This window comes from Solanum lycopersicum, chromosome 11 (assembly GCF_036512215.1).
Source record: "Solanum lycopersicum chromosome 11, SLM_r2.1".
NCBI classification, from domain to species: Eukaryota; Viridiplantae; Streptophyta; class Magnoliopsida; order Solanales; family Solanaceae; genus Solanum; species Solanum lycopersicum.
The window spans coordinates 12646027-12658238 of NC_090810.1; positions in this window are offsets into that span (position 1 = coordinate 12646027).

The following is a 12212-nucleotide window of genomic DNA, read 5'->3' on the forward strand; positions in this document are numbered from 1 at the left end:
CTATATGCTTAATTCTATGCTTGCATGAATATGATTATGTAATTGTGATAAAATAAGCATGATGAAGCTATTGAATCCTTAATCTTTAAAAGAAACCCTAATCTACTTTGTTAATGATGATGCCTTGGTATAAAAGAAGGCTTGATGAACGAAAGTAGTGATATTAGGGGATCGGAGTGTCACGTTCCGACACCAGGATAGTATATAGATCGGGTGCCACGTTCCGGTACCAAGATAGAATGAGGATCGGAGTGTCACGTTCCAACACCAGGATAGTATATGGATCGGGTGCCACGTTCCGGTACCAGGATAGAATGAGGATCGGAGTATCACGTTCCGACACCAGGATAGTATATGGATCGGGTGCCACGTTCCGGTACTAGGATAGAATGAGGATCGGAGTGTCACGTTCCGGCACCAAGATAGTATATGGATCGGGTGCCACGTTCCGGTACCGGGATAGAATGAGGATCGGAGTGTCACGTTCCGACACCAGGATAGTATATGGAGCGGAGTGTCACGTACCGACACAAGGGGAATAAAGATAATGAACCTTGAAATATGTTAAATAAACTCAATCTAATGAACCTAATTCCCAAATGAGTATGATGGGGAGGCGTGAGTCCTCATAGATGTGCTTGGTGATGTGACCAAGAGTTATGATAATTGTAAATGTCGCATGTTGAGTATTGTAGTTGGTTTTATACTATTACTTGATATATATTGTCTTCTATTTTGAGTTGGCCGATGATATCTACTCAGTACTTGTGTTTGTACTGACCCCCTACTTTTATGTTTTCGTCTTTGTTATTTGTGGAGTGCAGCAAACGTACCGTCATCTTCAACTCAACCGCAATTCTAGCACGTCTTCGTCGCACCAGATCTTTAGGGTGAGCTAATGCTTCTATCTTAGACTGGATCTTCTTCCTCATGTCTTGATGCCTTGAAGTTCCGGCATGGACTAGCTTTTACTTGTTTTAGCTTCTTAGAATACTCTTAGTTTAGTAATTTGATCATAGATGTTCTTGTGATGATGACTTCCAGATTTTGGGGATTAATAGACGTTGAATTTTAGAAGTTATTGAATTGGTTTTTATTAATGAGTTTAAGACTTCCGCATTACTTTCTGTTGATATTACATTGAAATGTTAAGGTTTAGATTGGTTGGTTCGCTCACATAGGAGGGTAAGTGTGGGTACCAGTCCCGGCTCGGTTTTGGGTCGTGACACCTAACAACTCCTGAAGTTGAGCCTTTAAGTGTCTTAACTCAGCTGGGGCCATTCTATAAGGTGGGATGCAAATGGGGCGAGTCCCTCGCTCTAGGTCAATACAAAAATCAATATCTCTATCCGGTGGCATACTAGGAAGGTCTGCACGAAACACATCCAGAAACTTACAGACTATCAAAACAGACTCAATCGAATGCAATTTGGAAGTATCATCCCTGAGATATGCCAAGAAAGCTAAACAACCCTTACTCATAATCCTCTTAGAACAAAGAAAAGATATAATACGAATCGGAGTTGAAATATAGTCACCCCCCAATACTAGCGGATCTGTCTCAGGCTTGGCCAATGTCATAGTTTTGGCATTACAATCTAAGATTGCAAAATTTGGAGAAAGCGAAGTCATACCCAGAATTACATCAAAATCAACCATATCTAGAATAATCAAATCTACATAAGTATTTCCCCCCACAAAAGTCACAAGGCAAGACCTATACACTTTCTCAACTATCACAGACTCACCCACATGAGTAGAGACACGAATAGGCATGTCAAGCAAATCACAATATATATCAAGACCACTAGTAAATAAGGAAGATACATATGAAAATGAAGATCTAGGATTAAACAATATAGAAGCCATACAATCATATACCAAAAGAGTACTTGTGAATTGTGCTAACAACATTAGATGTCTCTGCCTCAAACCTCCAGAGGAAATCATAACAATGGGCTCTATCACCTGTTTATCCATTGCCATTACCAAGCTGCGCTACAGTAGTTCAAACCTTCCCACCACCCCGACTGAACTGGTGACCACCATTACCTTGTCCACCACGTCCTCTAGAATGGCGGCTTCTACCATGACCACCTCTACCTCTAACTACTAGGGATCTGTAACTCTGTTTTGGACAATATTTCCTAATATGTCCAGCCTCTCCACATCCATAACAATTCCTAGAGTCAAGTATAGGTTTCTATGAAAATGGCGAAGTCTGGAGATAAACTCCAAACTCAGAAAAAAGTTGACTGGTCTGCGACGGACCCCCAGCTGAAGCCTGCAACAAACACTGAATGGTAAGGGCTGGGTAACCTCCTGAAATCTGTCCTCTAGAGTAAGAACCAATAAAATTACCTCCCTTAAGGAACTTCTTAAATGTCGACGCCGTGGTCAAGTTGTCTAGCTTCACCCCTCTACCTCTATCACAAAATTAACCACATCCTGAAAGGATTTTGTCGCAGCAGCTACCTATAAGACTGGAATCTGCAAATCGTACCTCAATCCTTGCACAAAGCGGCGAATCCGCTCTTGTGGACTGAAGCAAAGTTGAGTGGCATACCTGGATAGTGCACGAAACTTGACTCATAAGAAGCAACAGACATCCTTCCTTTCTCTAGGCTCAGGAACTCATCTCTCCTCCTATCCCTCAAAGTCCGGTGTATATACTTCTCCATAAATAAGTTAGAAAATGATGCCCAAGTCATAGGTGGTGCCGTTGCTGGTTGATACTCAACATACGACCGCCACCATATTTTTGCATCCCCCTAAAACTTGTAGGTCACAAACTCAACACTGAATCATTCAACTATGTCCATCTTATGTAGAATCTCATGACAATCAACCAGAAAATCATAGACATCTTCAGATTCAGCACCCTTGAAGACTGGAGGTTTCAACTTTAAGAACCTAATGAAAATGTCACGTTGATCACCTATTATTATAGGCCCTGTAGTTAATCGAGGAAACGTGCCTATTTCGAATGATCCATCCATGCGGGGAGCCACAACAGTTGCACGTTGTACTCCCTGAACCTGAGGTGGTGGTGCAGAAAACACTGGAGGTGTCTGGCCCTGATCAGATAACCCGCTAAGATAAATAAGAACCTGATTAATCATCTCTAGGGTAGGCCGGGTGGTACTTCCTTATCTTGAATCTAATCATTTTCCCCTTCTTTACCCTCTCTCACTACCTCATCAGTCGGTGGAGGAGTCACTGCTCTATTCCTAGCTGGACAAGGTGTTTGTCCTCTGCCTCTAGTGGGCGTCCTCCTGTGACCTCTAACACGGCCTCTTGCCACTCCTCCTCAAGTTAGAGCCCCAATGGTTGGCTCAAACGCACACTGTCTTTCTGGTGTTGGTGTTGGCACAATTGTTGCTTCACACTGTCTTTCTGGTGTTGGTGTTGGCACAATTGTTGCTCTAGTTCTAACAATTTGCGAAATAAAGTGAGAAGGTCAGATATCAATTTGTATCACCCAGATACCAATTAGATACATGTAATAGCACGAAAGAGAGAAGTAATGAAGTTTTCCTAAAGTCTTATAGCCCCTAGAAGAACAATAAAGGCGTCCCCATACTGTTCCGCAAGACTCTACTAGACTTGTCCTTGTGTGATGAGATTACCGAACCTAATGCTCTAATACCAAGTTTGTCACGACCCAAAATGATTCGTTAGTGGCACCCAGACTTACCTTCTTAGGTGGGCGAACCAACACATCTAAACCCCATATACCAATAGTTTAACTATAAATAATATAAATAATGCGGAAGCTCCAAAAGATACTAAGCACCCAATTGAAATAGGTTTCTAAAGTTTTTAATACTTATCATCCCAAAATCTGATAATCATCACGTCAAGGACATATATTTTAAAATTACCAAGTCTAAGAGTGTTTGAGAAAACCAAAATAATCAAAAATATGGTCCATGTACGAAATTCAAAGACATCAAGATGTGAATGAGAGAATCCAGCACGAGCTAGAATTAATATCTCACCCTAAACTCTGATGTGCTGGAGATGGCTACAGCTGAGGGCGAGTCGAAGTCGATGGTACACTTGTTGCACTCCACAAAAGAACAAAGAAGAAAATACAAGTAGGGGTCAGTACAAGGAGCACGTACTGAGTAGGTACCATTGGTTAATTCAAAATACAATTCAATATATATTGAATAATAATATAAAATCAACTACAATACTTAACAGGTGGCAAAAAACAAACATATGAACCATTGACAACAACACCATAATAGGTACACCATCAATCACAACATCAAGCACACCTATGAGGATTCATGCCTCCACACCATACTCGTTTTGAAAACATGTTCTTTGAGATTAAGTATATATTAAGTTACTTCAAGATTCCTTTCCTTTAATGTTATTGTGTCAGAACGTGACACTCCAATCCCATATATCGTGTCAGAACGTGACACTCTGATCCCATAATACCGTGTCGGAACGTGAAACTCCTATCCCATAATACCGTGTCAGAACGTGACACTCCAATCCAATTATCTCATTATTTTATTTCATCAACCCTCTTTATTCAAAGCGCTATTTTAATAGAGAGAGATCAAGATTAGAAATTTCATAGTCTCATAATTTTAGGTCAACCACAAACCACACAATCAAAACATAGAACCACACAATTGTAACGACCTGTTTAGTCGTTTTGAGCAGTAGAGTTTATTCTAGTAATAACTGTCTGGGTCGACGGATCCCACGATGGACCGTCATGGGCACGATGGACCGTCGAGGGGGTCTCATTCCAAAACACTTAGATTCTGAAAATTTGGGTACTGAGATCGACTCTATGAACTTCACGACGGAATGGCAGGACGGACCGTCGTTGGCACGACGGACCGTCACAAATCTTTCCACAGAATTAACTCTCTGAACTATGTGACGGACCTGCAGTACGGACCGTCACAGTCATGACGGACCGTCACAGGCTGCGTAACCCTGACTAGGTCGGATTTTTGTTAAAAGTTTTTAAGGGGCGTTTTGGACTATTCATGCTTTTAATTATAAAGTTAGTGGGTTAATGTTAATAATCCAATTACTTGGGGGTTAAGGAGATAACCTTGAAATAAATAGTGGGTTATTTTTATCATCTTTTATACTTAATTATATGACAATTAGGGTAAAAGAAAAAGGGTTTGAATAAGAAAAATAGAAAGAATAGAGAGAAAGAGAGAAACGAGCGAGAGAAAGAGAAGAACGCAGAGGAAAGCAAAGGTTTTGGATAGCTTGCTCGATCACAATTCTTCGGTGGAGGTAGGTTATGGTCTATGCTATTTCATAGTAAACTCTTAATAGCGAATGATATGTATTGGGTAGTATTGTAAAGTCTTCTATATGCTTAATTGTATGCTTGCATGATGTGATTATGTAATTGTAATGAATTATCATGATGAGGCTGTTAAATCTTAAACCTTAAAACCTCTCTGTTAATGATGATGCCTTAGTATAAAAGAAGGCTTGATGAACTAAAAAATGAGGTTAATGGATCGAGTGTCAAGTTCCGACACCAGGATCGTAGTAGTGGATCGGGTGTCACGTTCCGACACTAGGATAGTAGTAGTGGATCGGGTGTGACGTTTTGACACCAGGATAGTAGTAGTGGATCGGGTGTCACGTTCCGACACCAGTATAGTAGTAGTGGATCGGGTGTCACGTTCCGACAGCAGGATAGTAGATGGATTAGAGTGTCACGTTCCGACACCAGGATAATAAAGAGAATGAATATTGAGGGGATCAGAGTGTCACGTTCCGACACCAGGATAGTAAAGAGAATGAATCTTGAAATATGTTAATATACTCAATCTAAAGAACCTGTTTCCCAAATAAGGATGGTGTGGAGGCTTGAGTCCTCATAGATGTGCTTGGTGTTGTGGCCAAGGGTTATGGTAATTGTTGTTGTCACCTGTTAAGTGTTATGGTTGATTTTATGCTATTATCTGATATATATTGCTTTCTATGTTGAGTTTGCCGATGATACCTACTCAGTACTTGTGCCTTGTACTGACCCCTACTTGTATGTTTCTTTCTTTGTTATTTGTGGAGTGCAGCAAACGTGCCATCGTCTTCAACTCGTCCTCAACTCTAGCCAGTCTTCATCACACCAGAATTCAGGGTGAGCTATTGTTTCTAGCTTGGACTGGATCTTTTTCTTCACGTCTTGATGCCTTGAAGTTCTGGCATGGACTAGCTGTTCATTTATTTTAGCTTCTTAGATACTCTTAGACTTAGTAATTTGAGGATAGATTTTCTTGTGGTGATGACTTCCAGAATTTGGGAATATTAAATTTTAGAAGTTATTTATTGGTTATAATAATGAGTTTTAAGTCTTCCACATTATTTTCTGTTTTGTTTTTATGGATGAAATGTTGGGGTTTAGATTGGTTGGTTCGCTCACATAAGAGGATAAGTGTGGGTGCCACTCGCGGGTCGTTTTGGGTCGTGACAAACTTGGTATCAGAGCATTAGGTTCGTTGGTCTCATCACACAAGAACGAGTTTAGTAGAGTCTTAAGGAACGGTAGGGGGACGCCTTTACTTTTCTTTGAGAGGCTATAAGACTTTAGGAAAATTCCATTCTTTCTTTTTTTCGTGCTATTACTTGGATCCAATTGGTATCTAGGTAATACAAATTGGTATCTGACCATCGTCACTCAATTTCGCAGATGGTTAGCACTAGAGCAACAACTGCGCCAACACCAACACCGGCAAGACAAGATGCGTCTGAGCCAGCCACTGGTGCTGTAGCTCGGAGAGGAGCAGTGGCAAGAGGCCGTGGTAGAGGTTGCGGGAGGACGTCCTCTAGAGGAAGAGGACAAACACCTGGCCCATCTAGTACTAGGGCGGTGACTCCTCCACCGACTGAGGAAGTACTAAGAGAGGGTGAGGAAGGGGAGAATGAACAAGTGCAGAATGAGGAATTACCACCCCAACCTACCCCGGAGATGATTAATCAGGTTCTTGCTTATCTTAGCGGGTTATCTGATCAGGGCCAGACACCTCCAGTGTTTTCTGCACCAGCACCTCAGGTTCCGGGAGTACAACATGCAGCTGTTGTGGCTCCCCGCATGGATGCCTCATTGGAAATAGGCATGTTTCCTCGATTGACTACGGGGCCCATAATGACGAGTGTTCAGCACGAAATTTTCAGTAAGTTCTTGAAATTGAAACCTCCAGTCTTCAAGGGTGCTGAATCTGAGGATGCTTATGATTTTCTGGTTGATTGTCATGAGTTGCTAGATAAGATGGGCATAGTAGAACGATTTGGCGTTGAGTTTGTGATCTATCAGTTTCAGGGGAACGCCAAAATATGGTGGCGGTCATATGTTGAGTGTCAACCAGCATAGGCACCACCCATGACTTGGGAATCATTCTCTAGTTTATTTATGGAGAAGTATATACCCCGTACTTTGAGGGATAGGAGGAGAGATGAGTTCCTAAGCCTAGAGCAAGGCAGGATGTCGGTTACTGCTTATGAGGCTAAGTTTTGTGCACTATCCAGGTATGCCACCCATCTTTGCTTCAGTCCACAAGAGCGGATTCGTCGTTTTGTGAAGGGGTTGAGGTCAGATTTGCGGATTTCAGCCTTACAGGTAGCTGCTACAGCAAAATCCTTTCAGGAAGTGGTAGACTTTGTGATAGAGGTGGAGGGAGTGAAGCCAGATGACTTCACCATGGAATCAACTACTAAGAAGTTTCGTAAGGGAGGCGAGTTTAATGGTTCTTACTCCAGAGGGCAGGGTTCAGGAGGTTTCCCAGCCCGACCTATTCAGTCTTCACTGCAGGCTGTAGCTGGGGGTCCACCGTAGACCGGTCAACATTTCTCTGAGTTTTGGAGGTTACCCCCAGACTTCATCATTCTCAAAGAGACCTATGCTTGAACCCAGAGTGTGTTATGGATGTGGGAATATTGGACATATTAAGAGATATTGTCCAAAACAGAGTTACAGACCCCCAATAGTAAGAGGTAGAGGTGGTCATGGAAGAGGCCTCCATTCTGGAGGACATGGTGGTCAAGGTAATGGTGGTCACCAAACCAACCGGGGTGGCGGGCAAGCCGGAGCGACTGCAGCAGAACATGGTAGGGGCAACGGACAGACAGGTGATAGGGCCCATTGTTATGCTTTCCCTGGGAGGTCTGAAGCGGAGACATCTGATGCTGTTATCACAGGTAATCTTTTGGTTTGTGATTACATGGCTTTTGTATTATTTGATCCTTGCTCCACATTTTCATATGTATCTTCCTCATTTGCTACTGGTCTTAATTTACATAGTGAATTGCTTGACATACCTATTCGTGTTTCTACTCCGGTGGGTGAGTCTGTGATAGTTGAAAAGGTGTATAGGTCTTGTCTTGTAACGTTTGTGGGGAGCAATACTCATGTAGACTTGGTTATCTTAGAAATGGTTGATTTCAACGTAATTCTGGGTATGACTTAGGTTTCTCCAAACTTTGCAATCTTAGATTGTAATGCCAAAACTGTGACATTGGCCAAGCCTGGGACAAATCCGTTAGTGTGGGAGGGTGACTACACTTCCAATCCAGTTTTTATCATCTCCTTTCTTCGTGCTAAGAGAATGGTTAGTAAGGGTTGTTTAGCTTTCTTGGCACATCTCAGGGATGATACTACCCAAGTACCTTCAATTGAGTGGGTTTTGATAGTCTGTGAGTTTCTGGATGTGTTTCCTGCAGACCTTCCTGGTATGCCACCGGATAGGGATATTGACTTTTGCATTGATCTGGAGCCGGGTACTCGCCCCATTTCCATGCCCCCTTATAGAATGGCTCCCGCTGAGTTAAGAGAGTTAAAGGCCCAACTTCAAGAGTTGTTATATTAGACCAAAGGCATCCCCTTGGGGTGCTCCTGTTTTGTTTGTGAAGAAGAAGGATGGAAGCTTTCGGATGTGCATAGACTACAGGCAACTAAATAAAGTAACTGTTAAGAACAAGTATCCTCTTCCTCGCATTGATGATTTATTCGATCAGTTACAAGGTGCTTGTACCTTCTCAAAAATCAACTTGAGATCTGGTTATCATCAATTGAAAATACGGGCAGCAGATGTGCCAAAGACTGTTTTTCGAACCAAGTATGGGCATTATGAATTCTTAGTAATGTCTTTTGGACTTACGAATACCCCTGCTGCTTTCATGAGCTTGATGAACGGGATTTTTAAGCCATATCTGGATCTCTTTGTCATTGTGTTCATTGATGATATACTGATATACTTAAAGAGCAGGAAAGAACATGAGGAGCATTTGAGAATAGTATTGGAAGTGTTGAGGAAGAAAAAGCTTTATGCCAAATTCTCCAAGTGTGAGTTTTGTCTAGATTCAGTGTCCTTCTTGGAGCATGTGGTTTCTAAGGATGGAGTGATGGTGGATCCTTCTAAGATCAAAGCAGTGAAGAGTTGGGTAAGACCTACTAATGTTACAGAGGTGAGGAGCTTTTTTGGTTTAGCTAGCTACTACCGTCGATTTGTCAAGGGATTTTCCTCTGTTGCTTCCCAATTGACAAATTTGACTAAGAAGAGTGTTCCATTTGTATGGTCGGACGACTGTGAAGAAAGCTTTCAGAAACTCAAGACCTTGTTGACTACTTCACCAATTCTTACCTTGCCAGTGGAAGGTAAGAATTTCATTGTTTATTGTGATGCATCCTATTCTGGTTTGGGTGCTGTGCTAATGTAAGAGAAGAATGTAATTACTTATGCTTCGAGGAAATTAAAGGTGCATGAACGTAACTATCTGACCCACGATTTGGAGTTGGCTGCGGTAGTGTTTTCATTAAAGCAATGGAGACATTATCTATATGGGGTTAAGTGTGAAGTCTATACGGATCATCGTAGCTTACAGTATGTATTTACTCAGAAAGATTTGGATTTGAGACAGAGGAGTTGGATGGAACTACTGAAGGACTACGATATCACTATCTTGTATCATCCGGGAAAATCTAATGTTGTGGCAGATGCGTTAAGTAGAAAAGCAGGGAGCATGGAAAGCCTAGCTCACTTACAGGTTTCCAGACACCCATTGGCTAGAGAGGTTCAGACTCTGGCTAATGACTTTATGATGCTAGAAGTAAATGAGAAGGGAGAATTTTTGGCCTCTGTGGAGGCAAGATCTTCCTTTCTTGACAAGATTAAGGGAAAGCAGTTTACTTATGAGAAACTGATCCGGATCCGAGATAAGGTATTGCGAGGAGAGGCTAAAGAAGCAAAAATCGATGAGGAAGGTGTTTTGAGAATTAAGGGAAGGGTATGTGTACCCCGCGTCAATGATTTGATTCACACTATTCCTATAGAGGCTCATAATTCAAGGTATTCTATACATCCTGGTGCAACCAAGATGTATCGTGACCTAAAGCAACATTTTTGGTGGAGTAGGATGAAGCGTGACATTGTTGAGTTTGTTGCTCAATGCCTGAATTGTCAGCAGGTAAAGTATGAACACCAGAGGCCTGGAGGGATACTTCAGAGGATGCCCATTCCTGAATGGAAGTGGGAGAGAATTGCAATGGACTTCGTGGTTGGTCTTCCCAAGACAATGGGTAAGTATGACTCCATTTGGGTGATTGTTGATAGGTTAACTAAGTCTACTCATTTCATTCCTGTCAAGGTGACATACAATGCAGAGAAGTTAGCCAAACTTTACATCTCAGAAATCGTTCGGTTGCATGGAGTTCCACTTTCCATCATATCAGATAGAGGTACGCAGTTTACTTCTAAGTTTTGGAAAACATTGCATGCCGAGTTAGGTACTAGGTTGGATCTTAGTACTGCATTTCACCATCAGACCGATGGTCAGTCTAAGCGAACGATTCAGGTTTTGGAGGATATGCTTCGTGCATGTGTGATAGAATTTGGTGGTCATTGGGATAACTTCTTACCCTTAGCAGAGTTCTCATACAACAATAGCTATCACTCAAGTATTGATATGGCCCCATTTGAGGCACTGTATGGGAGAAGATGTAGGTCTCCCATTGGGTGGTTTGATGCATTTGAGGTTAGACCTTGGGGTACTAACCTTCTGAGGGAATCGTTAGATAAAGTGAAATGCATTCAAGAAAAGCTTTTAGCGGCTCAAAGTAGTAAGAAAGAATATGCAGATCGAAAGGTTAGAGACTTGGAGTTTATGGAGGGTGAGCAAGTCTTGCTGAAGGTTTCGCCCATGAAAGGGGTGATGCGGTTTGGTAAGCTTAGTCCGAGGTATATTAGTCCATTTGAAGTTCTGAAGCGCGTGGGGGAGGTAGCTTATGAATTAGCCTTGCCCCCAGGACTGTCAGGAGTGCATTCGGTATTTCATGTGTCTATGTTGAAAAGATACCATGGGGATGGAAACTACATCATTCGTTGGGATTCAGTTCTGCTTGATGAGAATTTGTCTTATGAGGAGGAGCCTGTTGCTATTTTAGATAGAGAAGCCCGCAAGTTGAGGTCAAGGGAGATTGCATCCATCAAGGTTCAATGGAAGAATCGGCCAGTTGAAGAGTCCACTTGGGAGAAGGAGGCTGATATGCAATAAAGATACCCACACCTGTTTACAGATTCAGGTACTCCTTTTCGCCCTTGTTTTATTCTTGTGATCGTTCGAGGAAGAACGATGGGTAAATTGGTATCTATTGTAACGACCTGTTTAGTCGTTTTGAGCAGTACAGTTTATTCTGGTAATAACTGTCTTGGTCGACGGATCCCACGACAGACCGTCATGGGCACGACGAACCGTCGAGGGGGTCTCGTTCCAAAACACTTAGATTCTGAAAATTTGGGTATTGAGATCGACTCTCTGAACTTCACGACGGAATGGCAGGACGGACCGTCGTTGGCACGACAAACCTTCACAAATCGTTCCACAGAATTAACTCTTTGAACTTTGTGACGGACCTGCAGTACGGACCGTCACAGTCATGACGGACCGTCACAGGCTGCGTAACCCTGACTGGGTCGGATTTCTGTTAAAAGTTTTTAAGGGGCGTTTTGGACTATTCATGCTTATAATTATAAAGTTAGTGGGTTAATGTTAATAATTCAATTACTTGGGGGTTAAAGGAGATAACCTTGAAATAAATAGTGGGTTATTTTTATCATCTTTTATACTTAATTATATGACAATTAGGGTAAAAGAAAAAGGGTTTGAATAAGAAAAATAGAAAGAATAGAGAGAAAGAGAGAAACGAGCGAGAGAAAGAG